General features: G+C 47.3%; 1 pseudogene; it reads left to right on the top strand.

Moving 5' to 3' along the window:
* The first annotated feature begins 1,372 nt into the window (after positions 1-1,372).
* Positions 1,373-1,539, top strand: LOC129715103 (U2 spliceosomal RNA; annotated as a pseudogene).
* The last annotated feature ends 6,149 nt before the right edge of the window (positions 1,540-7,688 follow it).

Below are 7,688 nucleotides of genomic sequence, written 5' to 3'. Positions count from 1 at the left end.
CGCTTCCACGCATGCGTGTCATATCGCTACACGCATTGCAACGAGTCACACAGAGGGGAACGGCATTCCCCAGCGGGAGAATTTGAAAGTCGGGAACAGCAGGTAAGAGACTCTGCGTTCCCTTTTTTCTACTTACCTTGTAGGAGGCTGCGAAAAGCTGGCGGGGAGACCCGTGGAGTGCGAGCAGCCGGCAGCAGCAACAGCACGAGTTTCCCTGGAGGGGATACACCTGTGCCCGACTTTGCTCCCGCACCGGCAAAATCCACTTCTCGGCCGGGCGGGAAGCAAAGCAAAGAGGTCCCGTATGCCAGTCTCAAGCGAGACTGGCTTGGGAGCAGTCGCTAGCGGCCAGCGCCGAGGCTGCAGGACAGAGAGCAGGGACCAGCGCTGTAAGTACCGGGGGTACACAGCAGGGCTGGAAACGCTCAGCAAATGCAGCGGCACTAACGGAGCTAGGAACTGGACGTCCGGGCCGAAAACCTTCTTCAAAAGGTAAGCACCGGGGTTGGTCCAAGGGGTCCCTAGGAACAGCGGGGTTTTACCGGCTGCGGAACTGCCGCGAAGGACCAGGGCCGTGAACTCCGGGGTCGGTCCGAGCGGCTCGAACCCGACACGCAGGGAACGATGTGGGAGCACTCCGGAGCCGACACAGCCCCAAAGACCGACGCTACATGGGCCTGGGGCTGTGGAACAGGTAAGAACATTCCTTACCTTTTTCTTATTCTTTCCAGGAAGGCTGACGAGCTGCCGTTTCTACAGCAGCAGTCAGCCAGCAACGGAAGTCGGCACCACTGTCTCCCATAACGGGAGCGAGTGCCAACTTCACCCCATACGGGGTGGAGGGAAAAACAGAGCCAACAACCCACAAAACAGTGGGTTGTATTAGGGCTCTGGCACTTTTAAAATTAACGGAGAAGGACCAGCCCCTTAAACACCGGGGTCGGTCCGAGCGGTTCAAACCCGACACGCAGGGAACAACGGAGAATGAAAAGTCGGGAACAGCAGGTAGGAGACTCTGCGTTTCCTTCCACTTACCTTTAGGTGCAGACATGGACTGGGTCCATGTAAGGTGCTGGCAGCGGCAGGAGCACTGGCAGTGGCAGGAGCAGCAGCGGCAGGAGCGGCAGCGGCAGGAGCGGCAGCGGCAGCCGGCAGCGGTAGGAGCAACATGGGCACATCGATTCCCGGAGGGGGAAAACATCTGTGCCCAACTTCGCTCCAGCACGGTGAGAAAATTCATTTCTCAGCAGCAGCAGTAACGGCCAGCGCCGAGGCCAAGGACTTTGCAGTGCAGTTGACTGGCTGCAATCTACCACAAGGGACCAGTAATGTGAGTACCAGGGTCGGTCCCAGCGGGGTTTTAGTTACAGTAATCGCTTCTCGGCCTTTTGGCTAAGATCAAGTGTAGTATCTGTTCTTATCAGTTTAATATCTGATACGTCCCTTATCTAGGGACCATATATTAAATAAAAACTATAGTAGCTGTTATTATCAGTTTAATGTCTTATATGTCCCTTATCTAAGGACCATATAAGTAAGAGTGCCCAGAATTGAGGGCATTAGAGTGGGGTTGACCGGCTGCAACGACCACAAGGGGCCAGTACCGTCAGTACGGGGGTCGGTCCCAGGGGTCTAAGATAAAGGAGCAGCCAGGAGCGCTGAGAGCGTTGAAGCCGGGTTAAAGGAATAGATGGAAGCAGCTGTGCCAGTTATCCTCCACACCGGCCATATCCACTCCACGGAAGGAAGGACAAAGCTGGAGAAGGAGGACCGTGGAACAACGGGCAGCCAGCAGCAGCCAGCGGCACTTGGATCATCCATAGTGGGATCAGCTGTGCCCGATGTCGGCCCCGCACCGGCCAGATCCAGGCGGCCGAGCGGTAAGGCTAGACACAAATCAAGCAAGGTAGTGGACTCAGGGGGTCCGACTTTGCATAAAACCGCCGGCAACCAGCGCCCGAGAGGGCTGGAGCGGGAAGAAGCGGAGTATGGAGCCTTGCTCCAACGTGATAAACCCACAGCAGTACCTCTTTGAGGGCTGCACAATGCTTCTACCCCATCAGAGGGGAGCACTGTGGGTCAGTTCTGGGTTGACTTGCAAGAGGGGTCCGCAGAACAAAAGACAAGTGGGCAGCAGTTAAGCCCCACATGGGTACCCCGTGTGGGACCCTAGAGATCTCTAACTCTATAAAAAAGAGTAGGCAGGACCCTGATGGGCCAGAGCCTGGTAATACAGCGTCCCATGATCCTAACACAGCAGGGACTCTGCTGGACATGGTGGCTGATTACTTTAACCAAGTCAAACATGGGTAGACTTGGATCCAGGATGGCAATAGTATTACTATATGTCTGGCCACAAACGCCAACAAGGAAAATTTACAGACACTGGCCAGACATCTGCCACCTGGCAACGGTGAGGCATTACAGGTGCCCAGTGTAAACCAATGCATTTGGCAGCAGATGGGGACGAACATCAGGAACCAGGACCTCAAGATCCACAGAATCTTAAAGGGATTGACGGAAGGCATCATAGCATACACCCGCACCCTGGACTAAACGTAGGTAACCAAAAGACCATCAAGACGCACCAGCTCTGTCTAGTAATATGCAATATGACCTGAACTACACGTGGAAGGCGGCCATTCAGCCAGCACTGGGACCCCAAAATATGCTACCATTTGCAAATAAAGAACCGTGTGTGGACAAAGCCAAGACACTGGGGCTCATCAAGGCCAGCGCAAGGGCCTATTTTGGAGCATGATACCAGCCACGGGCAAGGCCATAATAAATGTGGCTCATACCAGTGGCAGTGCCAGAAATCAATATTACCCTGGAAGATGCGGAAGACTCAACCTCCCACATAACTCCGAACAAGAGATATCAAACCAGAACCTCCTTTTCAAAAAACCAAGGAAATAACACAACCACCGGTAACCATGGAGGTAGGTGGGTGGGGTTTTTTCTTCTGTTAAAATAGGGACCTACGATGGTAGGGGAGGTTGCAACACTACAGTTATGTATGGTATATAATCACTACAGATTCATATAATCTCAGCAGTATTCAGGGTTATCTGATAGGATTTACTCATCCCAATAACCACAGTACAACATACACCAGAAGGGCATTTTGTCCTTACCTAAACCAAACAATTCTAAAACTAGCTTCGCATTGTTATGTAAACAAAGCCATAGGGTGATGTATTTCCCCCGTTCGGCCCCATCAATGGGGTACTAGGGAAAATTCAACTACACTCGGCATCTGGAATTCTCAGAGTACCCGACTGACCTTCAAAATCATTGTATTCGGTCATACAGGGGATGGTGTTACAACCATGTTCCCTAATGAACATAGGAAAAAAAAAAAAAAAAAAAAAAAAAAAATAATTTATCCAGTGACTGGAGGCAGTCATCCATGCCATAAGTCTATGGATTTATTGATTTGTAGAGTCTAAAAGACCCACTACACGGCTTTCGGCTGTCAGACAGGACGATGAATCTCATCTCATCTGCACTAAGACTGTCAACACGGAAGCAGTACCTTGGACACATCAAGAAATGGGGCATATACTGCTTGGACAACAACCTCGACCAAAGGCCAAGAACTTTCTGGCCGTATTGGAATTTTAACAAGCCTCCATTATGATAATCGATGGAGCTACAGTGCCATCAATAGTGCCACAAGTGCACTCTCCAATTACCTATCACAAGGAACGGAGCGGCACGAGGTGGGAACGCACCCCTGGTAAGAAAACCAGGTACTCCGAAATCTGGGACGTGGGTGTCGTTTCTCAATATGCTGAGGAGCTTGTAGCTCATAACAGCGTTGTCACTTCAGTAACAGACCAGGAAGATGGTTATGCTCATGGTGTTATTTACCGCACAACAAGTCCAGCCATTAAGCAAACTGCGCCTGGACTCCCTGATCATCTCACCGAGAAACTGGTGTTGTCATACAGGATTTAATAAAAGAAAACAGATCGGTTTCCTTGGGTCAAGTGTTTGAATTTATGGTACACCCATATGGCAAACGACTGTGTATAGCAAGACACATCTAACAATACATAGAATATACTAAGAACATTCGAGGTCAGGAAATGGAGTTGTTTATCTCTTACAAGAAACCGCATGAAAGGGTTACGACTCAAACTATATTAAGGTGGCTCAAATAGGTCCTAAAAATGACACTAATGTTTTAACTCTCATTCCACCAGGGCTGCAGCAACATCCGCAGCAAAAATTGTACAGGTACCCACAGACCAAATCCTCAGAATGACAGGATGGTCATTCAAAAAGTGTTTTCCACAGGTTTTATAATAAACCAGTTATTTTTTGGAGCCATCATTTGTATTAAGAAAACATTTTATGTCCAACAAAATAATTGCCCGAAAGGTTACAGGGCTATGATTCTCAAATCTTAAAAAATGTTATATAATTTTTTCATTATACCACACAACTCTTTGTATAATTGTGTTTTAAAATTACTAATGATGCTCTCTCCCAATACCCAAGGCAGTTGTGAAGCATGGACTCGTTCCACGGCATGAGGTCACAGAGCTTTGAAATCTTCACGAAGTCACTCACGTGACTCCGAAGTAAAATAGTAAGATTAAACGAGAACTTACCAGTTTGAAGTTTGATCTGTATTTTATGAGGAGTTACGATGAGGGATTTCGTGCCCTCCGCTCCCACCCTCTTATGATCATATCAAAAACTGGTATCTCTTTGATAATCTTACTATGTTAGATCATTATAGGTTCCTGTGACCTCACACCGCTACTTTGAAGAATGACACGCATGCGTGGAAGCGGGGTTCTTCACGAAATCCCTCATCGTAACTCCTCATAAAATACAGATCAAACTTCAAACTGGTAAGTTCTCGTTTAATCTTACTATTCTAGAGAGTATAAACCAAGTCTATCCAGTCTTTCTTCATAAGACAGTCCTGACATCCCAGGAATCAGTCTGGTGAACCGTCTCTGCACTCCCTCTATGGCAATAATGTCCTTCCTCAGATTTGGAGACCAAAACTGTACGCAATACTCCAGGTGTGGTCTCACCAAGACCCTGTACAACTGCAGTAGAACCTCCCTGCTCCCTAACTCAAATCCTTTTGCAATGAAAGCTAACATACCATTCGCTTTCTTTACTGCCTGCTGCACCTGCATGCCTACCTTCAATGACTGGTGTACCATGATACCCAGGTCTCGCTGCATCTCCCCCTTTCCCAATCGACCACCATTTAGATAATAGTCTGCTTTCCCGTTTTTGCCACCAAAATGGATAACCTCACATTTATCCACATTATACTGCACCTGCCAAACATTTGCCCACTCACCCAGCCTATCCAAGTCACCTTGCAGTCTCCTAGCATCCTCCTCACAGCTAACACTGCCCCCCAGCTTAGTGTCATCCGCAAACTTGGAGATATTGCCTTCAATTCCCTCATCCAGATCATTAATATATATTGTAAATAGCTGGGGTCCCAGCACTGAGCCGTGCGGTACCCCACTAGTCACTGCCTGCCATTGTGAAAAGGACCCGTTTACTCCTACTCTTTGCTTCCTGTTTGCCAGCCAGTTCTCTATCCACATCAATACTGAACCCCCAATGCCTTGTGCTTTAAGTTTGTATACTAATCTCTTATGTGGGACCTTGTCGAAAGCCTTCTGGAAGTCCAGATACACCACATCCACTGGTTCTCCCCTATCCGCGCTACTAGTTACATCCTCGAAAAATTCTATAAGATTCGTCAGACATGATTTACCTTTTGTAAATCCATGCTGACTTTGTCCAATGATTCCACCACTTTCCAAATGTGCTGCTATCCCATCTTTAATAACTGACTCTAGCAGTTTCCCCACTACCGATGTTAGACTAACTGGTCTGTAATTCCCCATTTTCTCTCTCCCTCCTTTCTTAAAAAGTGGGGTTACGTTTGCTACCCGCCAATCTTCAGGAACTACTCCAGAATCTAAAGAGTTTTGAAAGATTATTACTAATAATCTTTATAAATCTTGCTTAAACAAATTTAATTTTGTGAAATTCTACGATTAGATAACCCCACCATTACAGACCGATCTCATTCCACTCTCTGGTTATTGGGAAGACCAGACCCCGTTTATTGTGGAGAAACAACTCCATAGAAAAAAGAAAATAAGCACAAAAACTTGAAGTAACATTTCAGGGCTAGAGCAACTGTAATCTTCATATTGCTATTATTTTCCCAAATAGTGCAGATGGGAACAGTGTGATTACATGAATGTGATTAGATGAATGAATTACAGAGTGTGTGGAATACAAAATCAACTCAAACACAGCATATGAGCCATTAAAAAGAACTGATTTTAAAAACATTAAAAAAGATTAAAAAATTACCAGAGGCAAAATTTATAAACATTTTTTTCTTTAACAAGAATTAAGAGAATTATGAACTAATATAATTATGAATCTAACCCTATGTCACACACAACAACTTCCCCGCAACGTTGATTACCCTGCGAGTCTGGTCGGGTCGGCTTGGTTCCAGTTTACACTAAATCTACTCAAACACAGCCTATGAACCATTTAAAAATAAATTATTTAAAAACATTAAAAAAAAACCCACTATTACCAGAGTCAAATTGTATTCTTGACAAGAATGAACAGAGGTGAGAACTAACAGAATTACTCCTAAGATCCTATAACTGTGCTATAAGATTACATTGGATTACATTGCGAGTCGGGTCGGGTCGGGTCGGTAGGATCAGGTTACTAAAATGGGCGGATGGAGAAAAACGCCCAGGATTCCCTCCGTAGCTACTACACGTCACCCATTGTATTCCGCAGGAGTGGCCCATCTTGCTCCGCTATAAGATCTTTGGTTCTCGCTGCTCCTGGCTTCACCTTCGTGACGTCGGGGCCTGGGGAGGGAGGCGGGACCTGTTCCCATTGGCCTCTTACGCTGCCTGTCAGTGGGGGGCGGGATCCGGTTGCCGGTCACATGATACGTGTCGGTACGTCACCATGGTCGAAGGGAGCTCAGCGCCTGGGAGCTTTTTCTTTCGTCACCTTATGCTATATAGTGGCTCGCCACTGCTGTACACATTGTTGTGCTATTGATGTGTTCAGTGTAAGGTCTGCAGTAGTGCATGGATTATCTATCCACCAATGGGTATTGCAGTAGGTGTTGCATTGTCTGGGTCACTCTGTGTACCACAGTTGCAGGTTGTTGTACCCTTGATGTAGCCCCATTTGTGCATTGTCACCCTTGACCACCCGACCCCGGTTCGTAGTCGGTTGAGACATCTCCAGTTCAGCCAGTGTTCATCAGCACCTGGTGGTAAGCCCTCTGCTGCTGGTATGTGCCCATCTTGATTGAAATAGGGACAGTGCCAAGTCTGTTCTTCCACATCTGGAGGCGAGCTTCAGTTGGTGTTGTTTCCAATGGGGTGATGCTGGTTCGGAAGCTCTTACAGGATTTTAACCACCAAGGAGGGGCACATGGTTGTGTAATGGGTGTCAATCGTCTGTCAGTTGTTTCAGATGCTCTGTCCTACTTGCAACAGCTCTCCTGATGTCTGGGGGAGCGATGCCAGCCAGAGAATGGGCAGTGGAGGACAATTCTCTGGAAGCTTTTAAGAGAGAGATAGATAGAGCTCTTAAAGATAGCAGATAGCAGAAGGGATATGGAGAGAAGGCAGGAATGGGGT

The sequence above is a fragment of the Leucoraja erinacea genome, unplaced genomic scaffold, assembly GCF_028641065.1.
Source record: "Leucoraja erinacea ecotype New England unplaced genomic scaffold, Leri_hhj_1 Leri_1012S, whole genome shotgun sequence".
Lineage (NCBI taxonomy): Eukaryota > Metazoa > Chordata > Chondrichthyes > Rajiformes > Rajidae > Leucoraja > Leucoraja erinaceus.
This window is presented reverse-complemented; position numbering and strand designations above follow the sequence as displayed.